The sequence below is a fragment of the Pseudophryne corroboree genome, chromosome 6 (assembly GCF_028390025.1).
Source record: "Pseudophryne corroboree isolate aPseCor3 chromosome 6, aPseCor3.hap2, whole genome shotgun sequence".
In the NCBI taxonomy this organism is placed as follows: Eukaryota; Metazoa; Chordata; class Amphibia; order Anura; family Myobatrachidae; genus Pseudophryne; species Pseudophryne corroboree.
The window spans coordinates 271,185,020-271,211,909 of record NC_086449.1 but is presented as its reverse complement, the minus strand read 5'-3'; the positions used below and the strand labels follow the sequence as shown (position 1 = coordinate 271,211,909).

The 26,890-nt window shown below is 45.2% G+C and overlaps 1 protein-coding gene and 1 non-coding gene across 11 annotated transcripts in view; one reads left to right on the top strand and one right to left on the bottom strand.

Annotated features, from left to right (window-relative positions):
- FAM227B (family with sequence similarity 227 member B) overlaps positions 1-26,890 on the bottom strand; it is a 1,159,103-nt gene that overhangs the window by 232,004 nt on the left and 900,209 nt on the right. The gene's annotated exons all lie outside the window — the stretch shown is intronic.
- On the top strand, positions 11,676-11,861 carry LOC134938161 (U2 spliceosomal RNA). The gene has a single exon (XR_010180785.1). It is a non-coding gene; the product is annotated as a U2 spliceosomal RNA (small nuclear RNA).

The window sequence follows — 26,890 nt, the reverse complement described above, 5'->3', positions numbered from 1 at the left end:
TATTGACCTTAACATGGTTGACCATCCAAACGGATACCAACCCACCACACCACCAACTCTTTGTGTCCACATTACAGCCCCCACTGCAGATGCCGCCTCTCAGCAACCTTGTGATCCCCAGCACTCTTTCAGATCAGGTAATATGTAAGGAGCAATGTGGAGAGGGCCATCAACCTTTACAGTACTATCTAAGAGGGAAAATCTTAGGGTTAGGGTATTAGGGTTAATTTAGAGGTCTGGGTTAGGGTATTAGGGTTATGGTTAGGGTGAGGTTTGGGTTTAGGGATGAGTTAGGGTCAGGATTAGGGTAGGGATGATATGCATCTTGGATTTACAGATCTAAACATCTTTGAATAGATTCAGGCCAGGCAGGAGTATGGTCTTCAACTGCTGTGTAAGGTGGAATGTCAGTCTCCTTACACACTCATCTATATACCTAGATCCTGTCCAGTCCAAGAAATACAAGGCCCTGAACCAATAATCCTTAGAATACAGGATATCGAATTATAAGGACTAGTGACAATTTTGTTAAGCGATGTTCTTTGATAGGATGAGAAATGTTTGGACGCACAAAATGGTTTCATCCACTGTATGTGGGCGGTTGGTTTACTTTAAATTGGACACAGGTTTTAAATCTATTAACAAAAGACCGGTATCTTGCCTAGGGTCCCATGAGGTCTAAATCCGGCTCTGCTTTAAGTGGGGAGCAAGAGTGAAAGGTGGTTACTACACACGAGATGAGATTGGTTATGGTATAAAAGGTGACCGTAAAAAGGTTGAGAGTGTCAAGATCGATACCAAATGGTTGACATGCACAAGGCTGACATGGGTAAAAGGTTGACATGGAAATTGTCAATACATGAAAAGGCCGACACGCTTTTTTATGTTTTTTTGGTTGCCAATTTCAGCACATGAAACCCCAATTACTGTACCGCTTCGTTCGCCATGCTTCAGGCAGGTTACCATTTCCAATCATAGTGCATGTTGCTGGAAGTATGAAAAAGCTGATAAAAATAAAAATAAACTTGTGTTGACCATATGTTGTGTCAACCATTGTCATATCGACCATTTGAACGTGTCACCCTTTTAACCATGTCAACCATATGCTTTTCAACTATATGGTGTCGACCTACTGACTGTCGACCTATGGACCAGGTACTCATGAGATGAAGGTCATTGGTAGATCTAAGAGGGATAGAGGGAAAATATTTTGACATCAGATTTGAGCTGTATGAAGGGGTCTTGTAGTTAAAGGGTTTTTAGATGAGGGTGACTAATTAAAATCGGATTTTGGAGGTGTAAGGATATGCAGAGAAAAACTAATTATTAACACTGCTTTTAAGGCTGAAACAGAGATAGATAGGTGAAAGGCATGCCAGATAGGAGAAGGTTCCCGTGGCTTAGATGGGAGATTGTAAGAGAATGGCAGCGCCGTAACTAGGTGTGTGCAGAAGGGGCATTACCCACAGCGCACACCTAGTTAGAACGCATATTCCCCCTGCGCTCCCACTGCCCATCTCTGAGGAGGCTCACTGATCGGCGGATGGCTGTAAACAGCCGGGTGATTGGGCAGGCGGCGGTTGGTGATTGGGTGCCCGTCCCTGAGGAGGCTCACTCGGCGGCGGCCGGTGATTGGGTGCCCGTACCTGAGAGGGCTCGCTGTTATATGGCTGCAGGGATGACAGGAGTTGAGTCAGTGAGCGGAGGCGGTCGTCATGAGAACCGGGAGCCGCTGGCGCAGTGACATCAATCCCTAGCGCCGGACACCTTGACAAAGGGACGTGTTTGTCCCGAAACGTTGGGATTCATGTAGTGATTTTTTCAATACACCCGTTTGCTACAACAAGACCCTGAGTGCCGCTGACTGCTTCATTGCCTTCCGTCTTACTTATTTGTACCAGAGGGCACCGGGGCACATTGTTCTTCAATAGTGGGAGTGCCGGTCCACGCCAGAACTGTATATATATATATATATATATATATATATAATGTCGCGATGGTCATCTCAGATGGGGTCAGATCGAAAATGCATGGAGGAGGTGGTATGCACTTCCTCCTGCATTTACATTGCTAAGGATTGCAATTGCAAAGCTGCTGCAAACAGCTTTGTAATTGCAATCCTTAATAAATTATGCCAATTGTCCATAGAAAGCATCAGTGCCGTAACTAGGTGTGTGCAGAAGGGGCATTGCCCACAGCACACACCTAGTTAGAGCGCATATTCCCCCTGCGCTCTCACTGCCCGTCCCTGAGGAGGCTCAGTGATCGGCGGATGGCTGTAAACAGCCGGGTGATTGGGCGGGCAGCGGTCGGTGATTGGGTGCCCATCCCTGAGGAGGCTCACTTGGTGGCGGTCAGTGATTGGGTGCCCGTCCCTGAGGAGGCTCACTGATCGGCGGATGGCTGTAAACAGCCGGATGATTGGGCGGCGGTCGCGGTGTGGAAGTGTCAGTGTGTCTCCGCCACACGGCTTCCGGTGCCAACCTAATGTCTGCCCTCATCGCAGCGCCGCCGTGCCGGCTGACATGGTCCAGCTGGAGGGGATGGCGGGCTTGAAGGCCACTCCCAGAGACGCAAGACCAGGCAAGTCAGTGTCTATGTGCGGAGATAGGGCCACCATGCATGTATACTGTATGTGAGGTTACAGCAGAGCTACAAGTGTGTATACTAAGAGGGCTCTGACAGGTCAGGTTTTCAGGGTTTCCATGCTTGAGCACAGGTGAATCCTGGGACGCTGTCTGCCGTAATGTGTAAAAAGGGGGACGCTGCCTGCCGTAATGTGTAAAAAGGGGACGCTGTCTGCCGTAATGTGTAAAAAGGGGACACTGTCTGCCGTAATGTGTAAAAAGGGAGACGCTGTCTGCCGTAATGTGTAAAAAGGGGACGCTGTCTGGCATAATGTGTAAAAAGGGGGCGCTGTCTGCCATAATGTGTAAAAAGGGGACGCTGTCTGCCATAATGTGTAAAAAGGGGACGCTGTCTGCCGTAATGTGTAAAAAGGGAGACGCTGTCTGCCGTAATGTGTAAAAAGGGGACGCTGTCTGCCGTAATGTGTAAAAAGGGGAAGCTGTCTGCCGTAATGTGTAAAAAGGGGGACTTTCTGCCGTAATGTGTAAAAGGGGCTCTACCTGGTGTAGTGGCGCTACTGTGCGGCGTAATTTGAATAATGGAGACTACTATGCACCGTAATATCAATTGGTATTTTGTGACCACACCCCTCCTCTATATTTTTCACGTGCGCCTGCGTCGCACACTGCCCCTGTTTTACATAAAGGGGGGCCGCCGATGCAGTTTCTTGCATACAGCGCCAAAATGTCTAGTTACGGCACTGGAGAATGGATAAGACTTTTGGGTGCCTCTTGGGTAAGAAAAGGGTGTACAGTATTTTGGCAATGTTTAAAAGTGGAGGCAACAGCAAAAAGAGAGTGAAGAGTGTGACACCAAGGCAGCAGGCTAGGGAGGCTGAGACGATTGTGGTTCTCTTCATTGTGAAAGAGATCCGAGGTGGGTTGGAGACTTCAAGAAGATTGGTGATCCATGTAGAGATAGCAGAGAGACAGTGGACTACACAGGAAAGGCAGAGGTCATTAGGGTAGAAGAGGTAAAGATGTTATCTGCATAGAAGTGATACAGGAGGAAGATTGAGCAAATTATCTCAATTTGTTCACCAAAAAAAGGGGCACAGTGAAAAAAGCAGATGACCAAGAACAGAACCTCATGGCACCCCAACAGATAATGGAAGTGGAGGGGAGGTATGTGCCAAGGATGGTATCAGTGAAGGAGCTGTTCAGTTTGTAGAAATATGAACCAGGAAACAACTTTATCACAAAGGGAAATATAGTGGAGGAAGGGAATTAAAAGTGTACCACACCATCTTGGCCTCTGATTCCCAAACTCTATATTCACATGTACTGGCCTGGGATCAGACCTGGGATCCACCCCTCGATCCCTGAGATGTGGGATATCATCTGCACTACTATTTCCAAGTGCTCCGCTACTGTTGCAGTTAAGGAAAACTAATTTAAAGTGTTCACATAGCGGTATTTGGTCCTGGATGACCTCATTACAATTTACTCCAAATACTACTTACTTATGCTGGAGACTATGTGGTCAAGTGGGCTCCTTTTATTCATATCTGGAGAATGTGTCTTAAGATTGTTCCATTCTGATGTATAATCAAATTACTTATCCCTAATGTAACCGCCCTGTTTGTTAAACTTCCACAGAACAATTTGCCGTATTTTGCTCCAGTCCACCAAGTTGATAAACATAAAAACTGATGCTACACACGTCTTGCGTAGCTAAATGACAATTGGCTTCAGAAGTGGAATTACCGATGGTGCAGCTGGTGTTCTCTCCTGCCCAGGGGATACGTACGAATTACAGGAGGACTGGATGCCGGTCGTCTTGATTCCGACTGCGGGATCCCGTCTGCCAGAATGCCAGCAGTGGGGCGAGCACTAGAAATCCCCTTGCGGGCTCACTGTGCTTGCCGCACTGCCGGCACAGTGGCTCGTTGCGCTCACCACAGGTTATATTCTCTATGTGGACACCCACAGAGGAAGAATAGCCTGTGTCGCCGGTATTCCGGCAGTGGCATTTCACTGCCTGTCGAGATCCTAACTGGCGGTATTTTAACTGCTTCCACTGCCCAGGGGACCAAGACTGCCCCCTTCTTCCCCTCTTCCTTGCTGCTCTCCTTCCATTCTACTTTGTCGTCCTCTATTCAGCTTCCTCCCGTTCACAGGACAAGGCCCGCCCCCTGCTTCCACTCTACCCTGCCACCTCATCTAGAGGTCTGGAGCACTGCGGAGCTGGGAGATCTTCCTAATGGTAAGTTCATGTGGAGGGAGGTACTGAGATGTCCTGCTGTCATTGTGGGGAATGTAGTCCAGCATATAGGGAGGATGTATGTAGTGTATATTGGATTTAGTGTAGTGATGTAGTGCAGCGTGTAAAGGGATATAGTGTAGTGATATAGTGCAGCATATTGGGGGTGTAGTGTAGTGATGTAGTACAGTGCCTACGGGGATGTAGTGTAGTGATGTAGTGTCGCGCATAGGAGAATGTAGTACAGCATATAGGGGAATGTATTGTACTAATATGGGGGGGTCATTCCGAGTTGTTCGCTAGCTGCTTTCGGTCACAGCGCAGCGATTAGGTGAAAAAGCGGCATTTCTGCACATGCGTATGGTGCGCACGTGCGACGTACTTTCACACAAAACTATGCAGTTTCACACAAGGTCTAGCAAAGCTTTTCAATCGCACTGCTGATCGGTGAGTGATTGACAGGAAGTGGGTGTTTCTGGGTGGTAACTGACCGTTTTCGAGGAGTGTGTGTAAAAACGCAGGCGTGCCCGATAAAAATGCAGGAGTGGCTGGCGAAATGGGGAAGTGGCTGGCCGAACGCAGGGCGTGTTTGTGACGTCAAATCAGGAACTAAACAGTCTGAAGTGATCGCAAGGTAGGAGTAAGTTTCAAGCTGCTCAGAAACTGCACAATCTTTTTTTGGAGCAGTGCTGCGATCCTTTCGGTCGCACTTCTGCTAAGCTAAGATACACTCCCAGAGGGCGGCGGCCTAGCGTTTGCACTGCTGCTAAAAGCAGCTAGCGAGCGATCAACTCGGAATGAGGGCCATAGTGTCTATTGTGATGTAGAGTAGTGATGGAGTGCAGCATATAGGGGGATGTAGTCTAGTGATGTATTGCAGCAAGGTAATGCAGTGATGTAGTGCAGTGTATGGGGACACACAGGTGTATGTGATGGAGATACTCAGGGGATATCAGGCACACAAAGGTGAATGTGGGGGAAAATGTGGGGGAACAATGCTGCTGTGGAGCACAGGCAAGGTACTACTGTAACTGCCTCTTTATTTATTTTTTACCTTGGGGAGCCCAAAATCACATTTTTGCACCATGGCCCACCTCTCGCTAGTTCTGCCACTGAAATCTGAGTCCTCCAAGTATCACATTTGTTGTTTTTTCTAAAATGGAATATATTACTTGCCTTCAGCACAATACAATAGATGAGTTCCACACTGCATGGTCGTTCTGGTACTCCTGACATAACACTGGGTCTATGTAATGTGGACCCCTTATTTTTGTACTACTCCCCTTTTTTGTATGTGTCAGCCTTACAACTCACTCCTATTTTTTTCTCCATACTTTTCTCTCCTGCCATTCACATTTCTCCAAATCTGTAATCTCCCTTGACCCATCTGTTGTCACTATCATCTCAACTTTTCTACACCCCTTAATTTGTTCCATAGCCACTCCTGTAATTATTGTCATGATGCTTCACTTACTTTAATCCCCTTGATCACTACACCTTTATACTTTCTCCCTATTAAAATACGTTGTTGCACTACTTTGATGCACAGGCAAATGTTTTGCTCATGCCAATGTTTTACTCATATCTGGTACTTCTTGTTCTTGTATTTCTGTACCTTAGACCAATAAACTTAAAACATTGAAAGATTGAAATAATGATGATGATGATGATGATGGTAATAATAAATATATATATATATATATATATATAAAACTGGATTTAGGTTGGCTTCAATAAAATACATGATAGCCAAATATGTTCTATGGCCCTAATATCGAGTTGATCGCTAGTTGCTGTTTAAAAAACCAACAAATCTGCGCATGCATATGCACCGCAAAGCGCACGCGCGCCATATGGGTACAAAGAGCATCGTGGATTTGCACAGGTTTTAGCGACGCTTTCAATCTCACTGGCGGACGCAAGGATATTGACAAGAAGTGGGAGTTTCTGGGTGTCAACTGACCATTTTCTGGGAGTGTTTGGAAAAACGCAGGCGTGGCCGGGCGGGTATCTGACGTCATTACCGTGTCATTTGTCGTAGCAACCATCGCACAGAATAAGTAACTACAGGGCCGGCTCCAGGCATGTTCGACTACAGCGGCCGCGCGGGGCGCCACCCTTAATGGGCGCCACGCGCTGGCGCCGCCATAGTCATACCTGGAGCCGGCCCTGTACGCTGCAGCTCTCCCCGCCGTCCCCGGCCTTTAACTGTGCGCTGCGCGGCGCCGGCGTCTGACGTCAGACGCCGGCGCCACGCAGCGCGCATGTAGAGCGCTCAAGCGGCCGGGAACACCAACAGACAGTCTGTGCCCTCAGACGGCAGCACTTCCCCTTCCAGCGCCGCCGCAGGTATTGTGGGATCATCGGGCACTGTGTGGGGGCATATCTGTCACTGTGGGATCATCTGCACTGTGGGGTCATATCTGGCACTGTGGGGGCATCTTCACTGTGGGGGCATATCTGTCAATGTGGGGGCACTGTCACTGTGTGGGGGCCTATCTGTCACTCTGGGGTCATATCTGCACTGTGGGTACATATCTGGCACTGTGGGGGCATCTGCACTGTGGGGGCATATCTGTCAATGTGGGGGCACTGGCACTGTGTGGGCATATCTGTCAATGTGGGGGCATATCTGGCACTGTGGGGTCATCTGCACTGTGGGGGCACTGGCACTGTGTGGGGTCATATCTGTCACTGTGAGGTCATATCTGCACTGTGGGGGCACTGGCACTGTGTGGGTGCATATCTGTCACTGTGGGGTCATATCTGCACTGTGGGGGCACTGGCACTGTGTGGGTGCATATCTGTCACTGTGGGATCATATCTGCACTGTGGGGTCATATCTGCACTGTGTGGGGTCATATCTGCACTGTGGGGGCACTGGCACTGTGTGGGTGCATATCTGTCACTGTGGGGTCATATCTGCACTGTGGGGGCACTGGCACTGTGTGGGTGCATATCTGTCACTGTGGGATCATATCTGCACTGTGGGGTCATATCTGCACTGTGGGGGCACTGGCACTGTGTGGGGTCATATCTGCACTGTGGGGGCACTGGCATTGTGTGGGTGCATATCTGTCACTGTGGGGTCATATCTGCACTGTGGGAGCACTGGCACTGGTGTGGGTGCAGATCTGTCACTGTGGGGTCATCTGCACTGTGGGGGCACTGGCACTGTGTGGGGTCATATCTGCACTGTGGGGGCACTGGCACTGTGTGGGGTCATATCTGTCACTGTGGGGTCATATCTGCATTGTGGGGGCACTGGCACTGTGTGGGGGCATATCTGTCACTGGGGTCATATCTGTCACTGTGGGGTCATATCTGTCACTGTGGGGTCATATCTGCACTGTGGGGGCATTTATGTATCTGGCACTGTGGGGGCATTTATGTATCTGGCACTGTGGGGGCATTTATGTATCTGGCACTGGGGGCATTTATGTATCTGGCACTGTGGGGGCATATCTGCACTGTGGGGGCACATATTTATCTGGCACTGTGGGGGCATATATTTATCTGGCACTGTGGGGGCATTTATTTATCTGGCACTGGGGGCATTTATGTATCTGGTACTGTGGGGGCATATCTGCACTGTGGGGGCATATATTTATCTGGCACTGTGGGGGCATATATTTGTCTGGCACTGTGGGGGCATTTGTGTATCTGGCACTGTGGGGGCATTTATGTATCTGGCACTGTGGGGCATTTATGTATCTGGCACTGTGGGGGCATTTATGTATCTGGCACTGCTGGGGGGCATATCGGCACTGTGGGGGCATTTATTTATCTTGCAATGTGGGGGCATTTATTTGGCACTGTAGGGGCATTTATGTATCTGGCACTGCTGGGGGGGCATGTCACGTGTATCTGGCACTGCTGGAGGGCATGTCACGTGTATCTGGCACTGCTGGGGGGCATGTCACGTGTATCTGGCACTGCTGGGGGGCATGTCACGTGTATCTGGCACTGCTGGGGGGCATGTCACGTGTTGCTGGCACTGCTGGGGGGCATGTCACGTGTTGGTGGCACGGCTGGGGGGCATGTCACGTGTAGCTGGCACGGCTGGGGAGCATATCATGTAGTGTTCCCGCTAGGCGTCTGTGGCTAGGCAATGTGTCTCAGTGCTCTGCCTGGCGGAATGTGTCTAACGTGCTCTGCCTGACGCAAAGTGTCTAACGTGCTCTGCCTGACGCAAAGTGTCTAACGTACTCTGCCTGGCGCAAAGTGTGTAGGAGGTTCTACCTGGTGCAATGTATATTAGCTGCACTACTGTGTGGTGTAATACGAATTGCCACTATTATGTGGCCACGCACCTTCCCCACGAAGCAACTGCCCTAAATTTTTGCTGCGCGCCTTAGGCGCGCACTGTCCATGCTCTAGCGTATGGGTAGGTGAGCACTAAGCATTACAGTATGTACAGAATTTCGCCCTCCTAACTTGAAAATGTGCCCTCCCTGTGATCAGCACCCTGCCCTAAAAAGTGAGCACTATCATGTGTAGCTGGCACTGCTGGGGGGCATATTGTGTGTAGCTGGCACTGCTACGGGGCATGTCATGTGTAGCTGGCACTGCTGCGGGGCATGTCATGTGTAGCTGGCACTGCTGCGGGGCATGTCATGTGTAGCTGGCACTGCTGCGGGGCATGTCATGTGTAGCTGGCACTGCTGCGGGTCATGTCATGTGTAGCTGGCATGGCAGCGGGGCATGTCATCTGTAGCTGGCACTGCTTGGGGGCATGTCATGTGTAGCTGGCATGGCTGCGGGGCATGTCATGTGTAGCTGGCACTGCTGCGGGGCATGTCATGTGTACCTGGCACTGCTGGGGGGCATATTACGTCCATCTGGCACTGCACATTATGTGTATCTGCCACTATACTGGAGACATTGTGTGTAAGGAACACTACTGTGGCTGTTATGTGTAAGGCTGCTAATTGTGTGCGTAGAGGGGGTGTGAAAATATATTTATAGTGTGATAATATGAGGCCACGCCCACTTTTCCAGGAGGCCACACCCACTTTCCCTGGAGCGCGAGCGCCGAAGGCGCGCGCATAGGGTTTGGGGGAGGGGCGCTTTTATATTTTCTCGCTCAGGGTGCTAGTAGGCCTGGAGCCGGCCCTGACGGGGCTGGTCTAGTTTTGCACAAAATGTGTTTGCAGCCGCTCTGCTGCACAGGCATTCGCACTCCTGCAAAGCAAAAATACACTCCCCTGTGGGCTGCGACTATGCGTTTGCACAGCTGCTAAAAGTAGCTAGCGAGCAATCAACTCGGAATGAGAGCCAATGTTCGTTTGATGCTGACAAAACTTTTAGCAGCGCTACTGAACTTTCTCTCAAAAATATAGATATACAGTATATAGTGGTCCAGTTCTAAGATCAAGCCAGATAAGGCAGATATCCCATCAGGTAGACATCCCATCAGCAGCAAGCTATCAGAAATGTACATTATATGGAAATAAAAAAAAAGTTGGGATGCTCTAAGAATCCTGGATGTTACATATTTCTCCATCATCCATCTGGGGGACACTGCGCACTTACACTTGGGTTAGAGTGTGTGAGTATGGAGTTTGGCACAAGCTATGAAAAGAGCTAACTCCTCCCCCTCTAACCCCTCCATCAACCCCCTGTTCACAGGAAGTACTCCTCAGTTTTAGTTTTGTGCCTTGTAGTGAAGGCACACTTTTCTTTTGCTCCTAGCTTTTAGTTTTATTTCTAAATGTTTTCTTGTTTGGTGTTTAGTCCTTAATGTTCACTACAAACACATCCAGAGTGAGAATAGTTAGGATAGAAGAGCTTCTGTGAGCTCTGTTTCTCACTCTGCACTGCCTCTGGGGAGTCACTACACCACTGAGGTCCCTGGGTCTCTCCCTTCCGGCTCACAGAATTTGAGGAGGCACTGGGATCAGGTAGGAACAGCCTCAGCCTACTGAGGTAGTGCTGAGCTGTGACCCTTCTCATACTAGCATATGACAGTCCCTCAGAGTGAGTCCCCGATGCTGTGTGTCTGCTGGCTGTATATTTGCTGTGCCCTGGCTGGGTCACTGTAAGGGCTGTATGAAGGACTGTATGATGTCTGAGGGGTTGCTGCTCTGACTCCTGGGACCAGCAGTGGCCCGGGACACTGAGGGTAGTATTATAAAGTGCCTCAGGTCCCAGGAAGGAGCCATTTTGTGCAGGATCTTGCTGCATACTAAGTCCCTCTCTCTGTATTTCTTCAGCCGTGAGGCTGTGCCTCAGCACACTAGTGCAAGAGTCCAATATGTATAGAGACCTAAGTTCTAGCCCAACTCTGGACAGAAACATTATTATTATCTTTATTGTAGGGAGTTTCTGGGTGTTTTGGCACCCTCAAATCAGTCTAAACTGCCTCACCCGATAAGGCCCTGCCCCCAGCAGCACTACAGGAATCTCCTGATCACATGTCAGCAGCTCAGCATGAGGGGGAGGGGGAGCACTGTCTTTCTTTACACTGAGATAGTGGGACTATTGCTGTGATCAGTAACAAGCCCACAGGGTGGTAATTTTTACAAGTGATCTGCCTATAGTATAATATACACAATAGCAAGTATTCTGGGACTATTGCTGGTTTCTGTACTTAGCCCAGCAACTATGCCAAATATACACATGATATTTGCTTGTTAGAAAATCCTACCTGTGTTGTCATGCACAAACAATGCCCTCTTCTCACAAATTATGGGCACTACAGTAAATGTAGTGGCCATTACTGTGTTCAGCATTTAGTCCACCAAATTGGTGGTATAGCTTTATTCAATAGCTGGTATAGTGGGACTTTTACTGCCTCTATTACGTAGCCCACCAACTGTAACCAATGTGCAAGTGATAGTTGCTTATTATCTCAGCCTTTTAGCAAAGTTCAGGTGTAATATCTGTTTTTATCAGTTTAATATCTGATACGCTCCCTATTTAGGGACCATATATTTAATTAATTTTTAGTAAGATAGAAGAGGAGCTTGCTCTGTCCACTTTATACATTGACCTGGTATTGCAGTGCGTCCAGGACTAATACACAAATACTGGTATTGTCAGAGTCTGCCTTTGCTTGCACTATGACAAGGGACTGGTACTCTGTTTACTACTTAGCCCACAAACCTTGGTAAAATGTTAATGGCTGAGTTAATGTAAAATACTCTGTGGTCAATACTTTCACCTGAAGCAGTGATTGTTGGTAGTCTATTTTCCTTTGGTTATTTCTATGCCAAGACACAAGACAGACTATATATTTTTTTTCTTTTTTATTCTTGTGCACTATGTACCTATAAATTGCCAAAATGGCTGCACAGGGCTAAACGCTCCTTACGCAGCTTATACTGTGCAGTGAGCAAGGTCCTTAACAGACACTACAGCTCAGTTACTTCAAAGGACAATCATTTGTCCTAGTTGTTATGATCTCTAGTTATGGTCCCTTCTAAGGCAGGTCTTAATTATATATTTCCTGGTGTCTGTCTGAGATGGCTACCTTAAGCAGGATGATTGTGTCCTCAGGCTGTACCGCCAATTGGCGGAGTAGTGCACCTCCCTCTATTTTGTTCCTAGTTCTGATCCACCTTTTGAGGCTTTATCTCAGGAAATTAGTAAAATAAATCCTGTCAGGGAGGATGCTTCAGGATAGGAATAAGAAATAGACTGCTGAGTTAATTGGTTTCCACCTCTTCCCTCACGTTGGGACGATGTAGCAGTTCATGTTTCCAGGGTAATGCGTCTGTATCTAGTACACAATATTGTCGCTTCAGATCCAATGGCTCACATTTACAGACAGTGTTTCTTTATCCTTTCGCTGATAAAGACACTGACCTGATGGAGGTTCCACTAATAATTAGTGGACGCATCCATCATGTGTTGGCCTAACACAACTGTCTTTCCTAAAGTACAGTATGTGACCGTAAATCACCGCGGTTTGACAACAGTGAGGCGGTTATTAAATTGGTATCCATTCTGACATGAATATTCCTATGCCATATCTTGGCTAATGCATGGATCTTAGAGCAGTTGCAGATTGCATAATGCAAGTTGTCCATTATTGTATAAGATGATCCTTTTCAAATTATCCATTGACAGATTGGGTCTCTGAAGCTCTATCCTCTGTCAATGTTGTTTTCTTGGATTCTATTTCTATTCTATCCTGCATCTCTGCCCTGTCTATGATGCCCATATATTCATTTTGATTGCGATTTGTGGAATTCTGCTTCCAAATCAAAGCGTGCCTTGCATGCAGGATCAAATAGCTCTAGCAGTAAAGTGTCTGCCTTCAGTATAACAGGTCATGGGTTCTCATTCTGAGTATGACTGGCAAGAAATGTGTTATTTAAAATAAATATCAATGAAATATGTATTCACTTAGAAGGCATTTCTCCACCTGGAAATCGGACTTCCGATATGTCCTCTGCAGGGCTCATGGAGTCAGGTGGTCTGGTTCTCAGTGGGGGAAAACCAACTTTCTCAGATTTCACTGGTCTGTTGGATATACCAAATTATATCATGAGCATATATTCTGAATCTTGGGGAACACGTACCAAGCAGGATTCTTTGTTACCCCTCTTATTTGCGTTTCATCCAAGAGACAGGCTCTAATCCTTGTAGTCTGTTCGCTATCCAACGCAGGAGTATTCATTCCAATCCCTTTCCATAGGGTCTTGGGGTTTTTACTGTTACTTTCCCATCACTGCCATATTTTGTCGATTGTTGCAAAAAGAGCTCTGTCTCATGCACCTTTTGTCATACACATCTACAGTGGACCTTGGTTCTGGATTTCTTACTTTGTGGATGATGGTGTTCAGGGGTTTTCTTTTCGACCCCAGGTATCTCGGTCTTTTGACTGAGTGCAGGATTTCCAGACCAGAATACACTCTTTTCTGCAGTTTCCTCAGGGGTCAGTGATCCATGGCATACACTTCCTCTGCTAGATAGAGGCAACATTATAGGTGGCTCCATTCTCCCGGTCTCATGCCTGGATTCTTCAATCTCAAATTCTATGTTATTTATCCCAGGCAGAATTGAGTTTACATAAATAACAGTTCAGTATGTCACTTCAAATACGACAATATCTTAGTTGGTGTCTACACAATCCGAATCTGACCCATAGGAATCCATTTTCTGTCTTGACATGGAAGGTCATAACCACGGTCACTAGTCTCAGACATTACGGTTTTGGGTTTCAACTTTGGTTTTAAAAAACATTGAGGTCCGCAGTGGAGATGTCACTTCCATCTCCGGGCAATCCACGATGCGTTGGCTCCAGCTCAAGGCTTTTTACAAGTGCTCGCTTTGGCAGCACATATACTAAAAAAAAAAAAAAAATTGGAATGATACAGAGAAGATTAGCATGGTCTTGCATCCCGCATCCAGTCGAACTTCGACACTGCAGTGGCCTATATCAACATGTACAGTGGTATTTGCAGCTGGAGGGCCGTCGGAACGGTATCTCACATATGCAGAGGGCTGAACTTTGGGTTCCGGCAATATCGGCCAGTTCCAGAATGGACAACTGGGAAGCAGACTTCCCGGGTTGTCATGCTTTTCTTCCCTGAAGAATGTGAAATAATCCAACAGGTTTTTTGGATTTTGATGTACCTGTGACAAACCAACACCGACCTCAGGGCTTCTCATCTCTGCAAAAAGGGCTTCCTTGGTACGGTGAACGCTCCGGGGATCCTCTTGTGGTAATCATGGACGCCGTATTAGCACCTTGTCACTTTCATCTGGCATATTTGTTTCTGCCTCTGGCAAGATCCAGTGAGTGCTTCAACGCATTTGACCAGTGGCTCTTTCGGTCTAACTAAATTGCTCCGGATTTACCTGTTGACGCTGCTCTGCAATGCTTCAGGCAAGGGTGGCCAAGGCTCCTTGTAGTGTACCTCTTCAGCCAGATCTTCACTTTCAAACTGTGTCATCACCGGGATTTGTCTCATATGATGGTGACGGCATGATTGTGGAGAACAGCATCATCAGAGTAATAAGTTTACCTCAGTCAGTAGCCCTGACTATGTTTCAGGCTCGCAAACCAATCACAGTGCCCAGTAAAACTTTTCATCTTTTGGTGTGAATATAAAGGCCTCTCAGCTGAAGTTCTTAGTCTTTTTCGCCTCTTGTCCTTTCTGCAGAACAGTTGTCAGAAGGACTTTGTCTTCTTATCTTCAGATACAGGATTCTGCTCTAGATTTTCTTTTCCAGAGATGGTTACCAACATTCTTATGGATGTTCGGTGTTTCCATCACAGCTTTTTGCATATACAGTTTCCCTGTGTAGCTCCTGTGTCTCCTTTCCAGCCTCTGGACTCTGTTGGCAGTCCTTTACTGCAGTCCACCTTTGATAGTTTTTCTATTATAATAGAGTGGTTTTACATACAAAACTCCTTTTTTTTCTTTAAACACAGGAGCTGTGGCTCAGCGCACTAATGCTAGAGACCAGTGCATATTGAGACCTGGGTTCAAGACGAACCTTGAACCGAAACATTTGAAGTTCACCAAACGGATACGTTGTTAGTTCTTAGTGGTGCGTCCCAGCGAGGTTGACCGGTCTCTAAGAACACTGAGGTTCGTTGGGTCACATCAGCTACCCATCAGCCTTATGTGTCCTCTGCTGTTCCTGTTCCTGACCCTCTGCGGAATTGTGCGACTCAGGCAGCTGGGGCCTTCTGGCTGTTTGCGGAGGTGCCTCTATTGTGCAGCTGTGTAGAGCTGCAACCTTCACAGGATTCTATTGTTTTCATACTTTTGGTATGGGGGGATGCGATACCTCTGTTGGGCGTCTGATCTTAGGGGCGGATTTCCCACCTGTTTGCCCCCCCTTTGGCTTGCTTTGGGATATCACCCAAGTGTAAGTGCGCAGCGTCCCCCAGATGGATGATAGAGAAATTTGGATTTTTTACTTACCGTAAAATCTCTTTCTCTGAATCCATCTGGGGACGCGGCGATCCCTTCCCTTTTGTCTGGTTTTGTTTTCTCTCTCTCGGCTTTGTTAAACTTTAACTGAGGAGTACTTCCTGTAAGCAGGGGGTTGATGGGAGGGGTTAGAGGGGGAGGAGTTAGTTCTTTTCATAGCTTGTGCCAAACTCCATACTCACATACTCTAACCCAAGTGTAATTGCGCAGTGTCCCCCAGATGGACTCAGAGAAAGAGATTTTACGGTAAGTAAAAAATCCAAATTTTATGGAAATCTGTCACAATGAGATCTGTATATCCACTCTAATGTCATATGTAATCGGCAGTCACACTTGAAATGATAGTTATTATAAATTATTATAGTCCAATCCACAACAAATCTTTATATAAAGTCAATAACAATTCAAAATGCTGTATAATCTAAACACCACTTTTGTACAGCATTTTGAATGTTTATGGACTTTAAATCAAGAAAATCACTTTTTTTTCTGGTGTAAAAAAAAAAAATCTACATTCTTTTACTGAAACTGTTTGGTAAAGGTAACAGTCATCTATCATTGTACGTTCACTTTGCATGGTGGCATCTAATTTCAACTACAGCAGTTTTAGGTCCTGATCCAGCATGAGTTGCAGTTATGCAACTATTCGCACAACTACAACTCATTACACTAACATGCAGGGGGCCGCCCAGCACAGGGCAAGGTCGCCCCGCATGCCGGGCCCTCCCCCCGCTAACATGCGATTGCTTCGCTAAGAAGTGAAGTGCTTGCATGATAAGGGTAGCCCCCTGCCTACGCAGCAACAGATGGCGGGCCACAATGTTTCGGGTCGCAGTGGTTGCGTGATGTCACGCAATCACTATGGCCTGCCCCACACACAGTCCGTACACGCCTGTGTTGTCCAGATCACGCCCCCCCCAAATGGTGTATTGATGCCCACAAATTGAGCATCGACACCCCATCACCGCCCCCCTCCAGGACTAAGACTGCATTCTGAAGAGAACGCAGTTTAAGACCTTGCACATGCGCCCACTGGCGTATGGACATACGCACATGAGGTGAAATCGCCAAATAGCTATTTCAGCACAATAACGTATGATGCTGAATCAGGGCCTTACTCTGGTCCTGGTTTAACTTAAAAAAATAAATAAAACCAATCGTGGATCAATCGATAGAAGCGCAGGAGCAACCCAGTACTAATGCTGTGGCTACTGCCAATCATTTTTTTCAACATCTACTAAAGGTGGTCAAGGGAAAAGAAGATGTAAAGTGCAGCTCAAATCTAAACATTTTACAATATTAAAGAAAGGTTCACCTCTAACTATGATGAAGGGAAAATTTACTGAACAAAAAAAAATTGCCAATATGCAATACACCACACCCAGTTACAAGGAAAGGCATAGACCATGGTCTTTCTTTGTGAGTGGTGGTCCGGTTACTGCTGTTTCATGCACTAGAATGCCTATTGCAAAAAAAAAAAGGCCAAACACAGTCAGGCATCTTCTATATCCTCGCATTCAACACCATCTCAATCTGATTCTATATACAGGAACTGTATGTCATCCTAACACAGGAAAACCAGTGCACCAAAAGAACACTAAGGAGGAGAGTCAAATGGTAGCCACAAGTGTTATTTGTGAGTCTGACATTTCTGATTCTGACACTGTAATCCTAGTGAAGCCTACTTCCACCATTTCTAAACCCACTGCATATATGAGGAGGACTAGTAGTATTAGTAAGGTTGGTGATGGTTTAGATATAGAAATTATGGATGCTACAGTGGAAGTGCAACAAGATAACGGGGACATTTGTGTATCTGATGCTAATGAGGAGGGTGATGATAAATGTTTTGGACAAGAAGTTACTAAAATTCATGAGGATGATGTGGTTTGTATCAAAGTGAGTCAGACACCATTGGCAACAGATCTTGCCAGTGATGATAATAATAAGAAGGAAATTGTAATATAGTGCCAAAAAATCCACCTTTTTCGCATGGAATAATTTTTCCCCAAATCCTGTCAAGGCATCTGTACCATTTATGTGGCCAAAGTAAGTAGAGGTAGGGACGTTAACCATCTAGGCATCTCCTCCCTGTTATATCATTTGCAGCGAGTTCATTCAAATTACTATTAAAAATATGAAATATCCTGTAAAAAAAACATTACATACAGTCCAGTATCAGCTACTAGCAGTAGCAGCATGGAAAGATCTCAGCACATGCACTCTCCAGTGCCAACACCTACATCAGAGGTTCTCAAACTCGGTCCTCGGGAGCCCACACAGTGCATGTTTTGCAGGTAACCCAGCAGGTGCACAGGTGTATTAATTACTCACTGACACATTTTAAAAGGTCCACAGGTGGAGCTAATTATTTCACTTGCGATTCTGTGAGGAGACCTGCAAAACATGCACTTTGTGGGCCCCCGAGGACCGAGTTTGAGAACCTCTGACCTACATCATTAACCTCACATTAATGATCGGAGATAGTCTTCCTGCATCAAACTTGCAACATGTAACGGACTCTTCCTCTATCCAAAATTCTCCAGAAGAATACTTTCATGCTAGGGCTGCTGTTGCTGCTGTAGGTGAATCTTCATCAGACAGGAACCAAGAAGACTAGTCATTTCAAACAACAATTGACTGTGAAACAAGCATTTGAAAGAGGAGCCAAGTATGACAGCCACTATCCTGTTGCACAGCAGATCACTGAAACCATTCTGGCTTTGTTAGCATTAGATCTGAATCCAATATCTGTTATCAATGTATCTGGTTTTAGAAAATAATATGAGGTCATGTGTCCCCTCTACCAAATTCCATCTCAATTCCATTTACCAGAGCAAAATTTCTCATCTGTCCCCGGACTTTAAAAAAAATATATCGTTGGCCTAGAAAATGCAACCCCTTACCAGTTACCACCATGATCTGTCACCCTCTGTCTGCTGCTTCTATTATTTGTCACCCTCCTTCTATCCCCTGTTTCCTCCCTATATGCCACCCTTGCTAGTCACCCCACTATCGGGATGTAGTTGGCATCCTGCCGGTGGTAAAGAGACCAGTGCCTGAATCCCGACATCTGTCTGAATGATGATGCCAGAATCCCAAACCTAAGTATGCCGGGGAGGGTTAGGGTTAGACTGCGGGAAAGGAGGGTTAGGCTGTGGAGGGATGGGGTAGTGGTAAGGTTAATTTAGTTGAGCGCTCCTGTCAGGATTATGATAGTCGGGATACCGGGGTCAGTATTCTGACCGCCAGCATCCTAACTGCTGGCATCCCATACCTTTCACTATCTGCTATCCCTTGCCAGTTACTGCCATCCCCAGCCAGCCCCCATTATCTGCCTTGGGAAGGGAGGATAGGGAGGGGGGCACCCATCCCTTACTTTGCCGGGGGTGCTCGGGCCCCTAGATACACCCCTGTTGAAGGCTTTTGCAAAATCTAAATATACCATGTCCGCTGCTTTTCCCTGATCAAGATTCTCGCTCACTTCCTCGTAGAAGCTAATTAAGTTGGTTTGACATGATCTGTCCCTTACAAACCCATGCTGACTTTTGCTAATAAACTTAGTAGCCTGTAGGTGCTCCTCTATGCTATTCCTCAAAATGCCTTCCAATATTTTACCCACTATAGAGGTCAAACTAACTGGTCTGTAGTTCCCAGGATTATTTTTAGTTCCCTTTTTAAATAACTGTAGTGGACTCAATCAGTGTTAAGGTTGTAATAATAAAGTTGTTACGTTAGCTTGTATCCCAGTAATTGCTAGAGGTAATCTAATTGAGCCTGTGAATAGTTCAAATACTTTACTGTTTTAAACTGCACATGCAGATAGTATTGTTATTTAAAATCACACGTGGTTATACATATACAAGAAATATCATCATTAATCTTATATTAATTTCAGTTTGTATACATCAGAATAAACTGGTTCCATTAATGGCAGAGAAAGTCCAATATTTGCTGTGAACTAACTAAGCCTTTTGCAGAAATATAAAGCAAGCAAAATGTCCAAAGAAAAGTCCCAAATGGAAAAATCACAAAATTAAAAAAGTAAAGTTCAAAACAGACAGCGGCGTCCCGCTCATCTGTAAATATAAATGTGCACTAGGTCTCCACTCTACACCTGAGGGTCTTCACGGTGTGTCACCCTAATACGACCTGAGATTAGTGTGGCCGTTTCAGATCTTAGTGTAAGCAGCTTAGTTCTGTATTGATGTCAGCTCCAATGCGTTTCAGCCCACTTGGGGCCTTCCTCTGGGAGGTGTCACTAAAACGGTATTTCAACCACAGAACAACCGAGCTAACCATCTGGTCACGTGACCAAGGAACCCAGAAGCAAAGACAGTTACCTAGCAACAGGCAAGGATCGGAGGGAGGAAGCTGGTGACGAGATGCAGTGGACGGTGAGAGAGGGCAGTTGAGGCGAGTCTCCGTATGCTGAGGGGCTGCGCAGTAAGCAGCTCGGCGAGCCGCAACAGTGAACATCTCCTCCCTAGGCAGGATCCGTTCCCAAGGCTGACCAGCATCCAGGAAGCATCTGTACACGGACGCACCACTGGGAGCTGGAGCATAGGGAAGGAGAACCAGTCCGGAAGCCCCCCTACTTCCTACCTTTAGCCCACACTAATCTCAAGTCGCAATAAATTCCTGCATGTTCCAGGTTTGAGGAGGGAGAGTTGGAAGAGACCATATATGTGTCCCCCTAACATGATTTGTAAGTCTATGATGTGAATACTATTCAAGATCATATACAACCCATGCTCCGCCTAGTTCTTCCCTCACTCAGTGCAGCCAACTTTGAGCATTTCTTAGTCAGAAAAGAGAGATACCCCATTTTGTGGTGTATCTTGCATTGTTTATGGAATACTTATGTACTTTTTCTGTTCTCTTCCCCCTGTATAATCTTCCCGTTTCTGCATTATTGTTTTTTTATACTTGCTATAAAAATATTTGTTTTCGAGTGTTGTATAATTTGTAATGCTCTTCTTTCAATAAAATGCATAGACAATTCCATATTAACATTTAACCACTTAAGCGATTACTTGCGACAGCGCCACCCCACTGTATCCCCCAGTTTTTGATAAGGAGATCTTTTCTACAGATGTGCATAATATAATTTCAATATTTTAAAAATACTTTTAAACTATATTAAATAATATAAATAATGAAAAAAAATTATGAAAGATTTTGAAGGGAAAAATCGGCTGTTAAGTGGTTAATAAATCACAAAATATATAGGCAAATGAGTATGTGCATTTAGTGAGACACTGCATAAGAAGTACTCTTTTAGGTAATAAAACTACCAAGGAATTGAAAAAAATCTATTTAAGGACAGATTTAAATATGTAGTATTTGTCTTCTAATACCTAGCATTTGCAGATGTTTACCTCAGTCATTGTATGTCAGTTTAAATTTTTAAATGTTCCAGGCCTATCTATTAGATGTTTATCAGATGCAAAGCAAAGATGTTTCTGACCACATGGTACTTCTGTAGTATATTTAGCCAACTTCAACTGTAATGAGCTAATGTCACGTGATAGAGGGCAAACATTTACAGACTTCAATAATAAAACTTGCAATTCCCTGCCCATACCAGACATCTTAATCTACATCAGAAAATAAAGTTAACCCTATTTGATGTCTATATAATTTCTACATTCTTGGCAGGCGAATAACTTCCAACAGTTGAGATTTAATTATTATTATTATTATTATTATTATTATTATTATAATAAAAACATTTTTTTAAGTGATTAGACTGGATATTCAGGCTCAGGCTTTGGAACATAAACTAGAGTAGATTGCTAAAGAGTAACCGACTTGTCTCATGTATGACCCAGACTCACATCACTAGAGGAAATCAGGAAGAAAGTGAAGACTTCTATTTGTAATAAAAAGTGTGACAGGATGTCCTAGAATGAAGTACAATACAGTGCAAAAGTGATTAGATTTAGATATTTCAGGGCAACACAATCATTTCTGGGTTCAAGGCTGTCTTCTGCCTGCCAATCAAAGAGGACACCAACAACATAGCAACATTTTTGAGCAAGATACTTATCCAGGATAAACAAGCTGAGAGGTGTGGGCACACAATTTGTGTAATCATAGCCCAATTGCAGCAGCACAATAACACATTTGGTGTCATCACTCAGCAGGGGCAGGACTATGTCATATAGAAACACAGATGATGAGGTTGAAAAAAGACAATATGTCCATTGAGTTCAACCTATATGGTTTATTATTAAAAGGTTGTATCCCTGGCTTTCTTTTTCTGCTACAAATGTATCTAAACCAGTCTTGAACTTCTCTATTAACTCAGCTAGTACAACCTTCTCTGGCAGAGAGTTCCAAAACTTTACCGCCCTCGCAGTGAAGAAATCCTTCCTACGCAGGGTGTTCAAAGTCCTCTCCTCTAACCTTAGGTGGTGGTCACGCGTTTTTTGCACAAATATTTTAGAAAACAAATACAGGTAGTCTGATAATTCCCTATGTTGCCCCTTAATATATTTGTACATATTAATCATATCTCCTCTTAGTCACCTCTTTTGTAATGTAAACATATCAAACTTAGTTAGCCTTTCATTATAGTCCAATGACTCTATGTCCTTAATTAATTTAGTTGCTCTTCTCTGTACACACTACGTACTCAAAATTTATATAATAGGAGGATTATACTTTCCTTCTTTCCCCCCTCCCCGTTTAATGCAAGCCAAAATATTATTATCCTTTGCTACTGCACATTCACACTGGGCACTGCTACTGAATCTATTGTCAATGGGCACACCCAAATCTTTCTCCATTACTGATTCCACTACCATTTCCCCATTTCACTTGTAAATTGCATGTTTGTTTTTACTCCCAAAATGCCTGACTTTACATTTTTCTATATTAAACCTCATACTCCACTTTGTTGCCCAAGCTTTTAGTATGATTAAGACGTTCTGAAGACAGTCAACATCTCGATCTGATTTAATTTTTCTACACAGTTTAGTGTCATCTGCGAAAATGGACACTTTGCTCTCAAGACCGTCTCCCAGGTCATTAATAAATATGTAAAACAGAAGAGGCACTAATACAGATCCCTGAAGTACTGTACTGGACACTCCCAGAAAACGGTGAGTTGCTGCCCATGAATGCCTTCTGCCTGTCAATCTCCTTGCGATTGCCTGTGCGATCGCTTTCTTCGTTCATTTCGTCGCTTCCCGGCAACGGCGGCTGACTCGCCTGCGCATTGCGGGTCACACGTATGTGCAGTACAAACCCGATCACACGGCTGCGAAAAAATGCAGCGTGCGATCGGACCTGAAGGACCCACTTCATTTTTCAGTAACATCCCAGAAGGGCAAAATAGAGGTGCAGCAATATTATTACTTTGCCAGCTCTTGGCGTTGATAGACCTCAAGGATCAGTTCTTCAGACAAAACAATGAAACACACTGAGTTCAATTCTGCATAGATGTGTGGCAATAAATACAAAAGTGCAATATTTCTCCATACCGAAAGTATTAGAATTTAGAATAGTGCTGTAGATCTGCCTGACGTCAGGGTTTGTTTATATTGTAAGTTTCTTGTTCTTCATTATTTCTTGTTAACAAGTAAGTGCGTTAATTATGTTTAAAAATATATTTATTGAAGATTTTCAGAATTTTTAGAAAAAGAAAAGACATTGTGAAAAAACATAGCAGGTGTACATGCGTACATATAAATGCAAGTACTATGGAAGAAATCAATCGCTACCATGAGATGAATTTTCAGAAAGCGAAAGTGTCAAACGTCATTAATAATGGGAGATGACATATCACGAAATTTCAAATGTGACGTGTGACAACTAGAGAAAGGCAGGTCGTTACAACAACAGACTAGCCAATATAATACAAGTCAAAGTCAAATATAAACACAAGTCAAAAATAGTAAAGAGAAAAGAAATGAGGGAGAGGTGATGGGGGGGAGAAGATATTCTGACATCAAGTATTGTTTTAATAGACAACTCAGAAATATCAAATTGGGTAAAAAGGGCTGAGTAATAATAAAGAACATCCAGCATCAGGGCAGTAGACATGAATGGCCTGAGGTAGGCGAGAATCTGCTATAGCGTAGTGGAACTCTACAATCATATAACATTTACAGCGTGCATGTTAATAAGGTACATCAGAAGTGGGAAAGAGTCCTCATGCTAACATAGTTTCAGTTTGGAATTGCTGTGAATAAGGTCTAGTAGCAAAATACACTCCCCATAAAAAAACTTTGGACCCTCTTCTTGTGCATTTGGTAAAGTTAAAAACCAATCAAAGTATAAGTTTTTCATTAGTAAACCATGTACCTTAGAGAGGGTGGGAGAAGATTTAAAGGTCCATGACTGTAGGATAACCTTTTTGGCAACTGTCACAAGAATTGTTAAAAAGGGGATTAAAGGGGCGGTGTGACTGGGGAATCTGCCAATTATCAAAATTTGCAAACAGAAGGGCAACAGGGTCCAGGGGAACTCTGAGGGAGAAGGATACATTTATGAATACAATTATTTAGTTCCAGAAACGTTGTACATATCTACACGACCAGAAATTATGAAACAGAGTAGCTGATGAGTGGAAACATTTCAAACATAATCCAGAATCGACAGGCGCATAGAAGCTTCTTTGTTTTTGAGAAATGTAAGCCCTGTAAGTGGTTTTGAAATGGACCTCTTGCAATGCAGTTGATATAACTGTTCTCATTATCTTATCAAAATATTTAAACAGTGTTATCAAATGGTAAAGCAGGTATATCTTTCTGCCACATTAGGGTGATCGATTGCCATGTACCCAATGTCTGAGATTCTATAATCAAACTATAAAGAGTCCTAGCCTTAAAAGAGGACCTAGATAAACAATTAACCAAAGGTGACAGAGAACGTAATGTCTGATCTGCAGGTAGATGAAGAAGTATTGATGGGAAAGATCATGTGTTCTTCAAAATATGAAAAGACAGTATCAGACCTCCCGGGTCAAATACTTGTGTCACTTTTCTGAGACCTTTATGTTGAAGTCTATATAGAAAAGAGTTCTCTAAGCTAGGTGTGAACATAGGGTTGCCCCACAGGGGTAACCAGACCATATAGGTCGGGTCTCGATAAAGGGATTTATTTACAGCCCACCAGGTATCATAGGTATCTTTGAGAAAAGTATGGTGGTAAAGGTTTGCTGGAAGGTGGGATTTAGGGGCATTGTCACAACTGAGGGCCTGAGCTGACGGGAGGCAGCCTCAGTTGTAGGGGCTGAGATGTACCGGAACCTGGGAGGTTGTATCAGACCCCTGGACATGTAAGTAACATGAAGAAGAACCGCCCGAAGGCGTGACCACGACAACTTGAATAAAAGTCAATGATGTTTATTTATGACAAACTCCATGCATCACAGTAGCAGTAAAAGAAACATAAAAGTCAGCAAAGAATAAATACAGTTCCTGGGAACTACAGGGTGGCAGGAGCCACAGGGCACTGGTAGTGTGAGATAGTTCTTATAATCTTCTAGATGGAAAGTCCTTACCAGGCCCGACTGTAGCAATGGAGATAACCCAGGATTGTACCAGCTGGTGTTCCAGGAAAAGCTGGGCTGCTGAAGATAAAACGGCTGCTGTGGATACTGGCTGGAACCAGACTGTTGTTGGCACGGAGTGGATACTGGCTGGAACCAGTTAAATAATAAATGAACTTGGGAGCGATGAAATATGAGCTGAAGTTAGGAGTTTGAGAGCGGTGAAATTATAATACCGGTGGAGAGTGGTAAACTGTAGAAAGGACACCGGCCCTTTAAGAGAAGCTGTACTCTGCTGGAAGCTGGGCTGGAAGCAGGTAAAGTTGTAGCTGGAAACAGATGAATCCAAAATGGATCGGAGAGTCAGGCTACACCGCAGGTGGAATGCTGGTGCGGGTCTCTATGGTGGAAGTCTTGAGACAGGAGCAGGAACCTGGAAGACAATCACAGGAGAGAGACAAACAGGAACTAGGTTTGACAACCAAAGCACTGACGCCTTCCTTGCTCAGGCACAGTGTATTTATTAGAGATGAGCGGATTCGGTTTTACTCGGTTTTACTCGGTTCTCAAAACCGAATCTTATTGGCTCACGGATGTCACGTGTTTTGGATAGCCAATAAGATTCGGTTTTGAGAACCGAGTAAAACCGAGTAAAACCGAATCCGCTCATCTCTAGTATTTATACCTGCAGCAAGGAAGGGATTGGCTAGGCAATTATGCAGATTATCAATACTGAGAACAGATTGGTGGAAAAGATCAGCTGACAGAATCCAAGATGGCTGCGCCCATGCAGACACTTGGAGGGAAGTTTGGTTTGTAATCCATGTGGTAATGAAAACAGTAATGGCGGCGCCGGCCACCGGAGACAGGAGGCGCCAGGCTGACAGATGCACATCCAACCACGCGGACACAGCGGAGGCCGCGGCTGACGTAATCGCCACTCAGACACTCTGCATGCAGAAGTTCAGGGACGGCGGCGGAGGCCGCGGGAGACGCCATGCCAGGTGTAATATCGCGTTTACTGTGACAGCGTCCCAGAGTGACAGGAGAGGATACAGGAATGTACACATCAGGATAACAGATGGGATCCGGTCCTGGAGCACTGAGCCAGCCTTAGGAGGCATCTGATGGGTAAGAAATGGCGTCCAGATACCCGGATCGTGACAGCACCCCCCCCTTTAGGAGTGGCCCCAGGACACTTCTTTGGCTTTTGAGGAAACTTGGAATGGAATCTCCGGACCAAGGCAGGAGCATGGACATCAGAAGCATTGGTCCATGAACGTTCCTCAGGACCATAACCCTTCCAGTCAATAAGATATTGTAGTTGACCGTAACGGTGACGTGAGTCCAGGATCTTGGCCACTTCATACTCAACGCCTCGTTGAGTTTGGACTTTCGGAGTTGGAGGAAGTGAGGAATGAAACCGATTCAAGTTCAGCGGTTTCAACAGGGAAACATGGAATGTCCTGGGTATTTTTAAGAAGGGAGGCAACTGGAGTCTGTAAGCAACAGGATTGATGACTTGTTCAATCTTGAAAGGACCGATATAGCGAGGTGCAAACTTCATACTGGGAACTCTTAACCTCAAATTCTTCGTGGATAACCATACCCGATCACCCACCTTGAGAGCAGGAACTGCTCGACGCTTCTTATCCGCAAACTT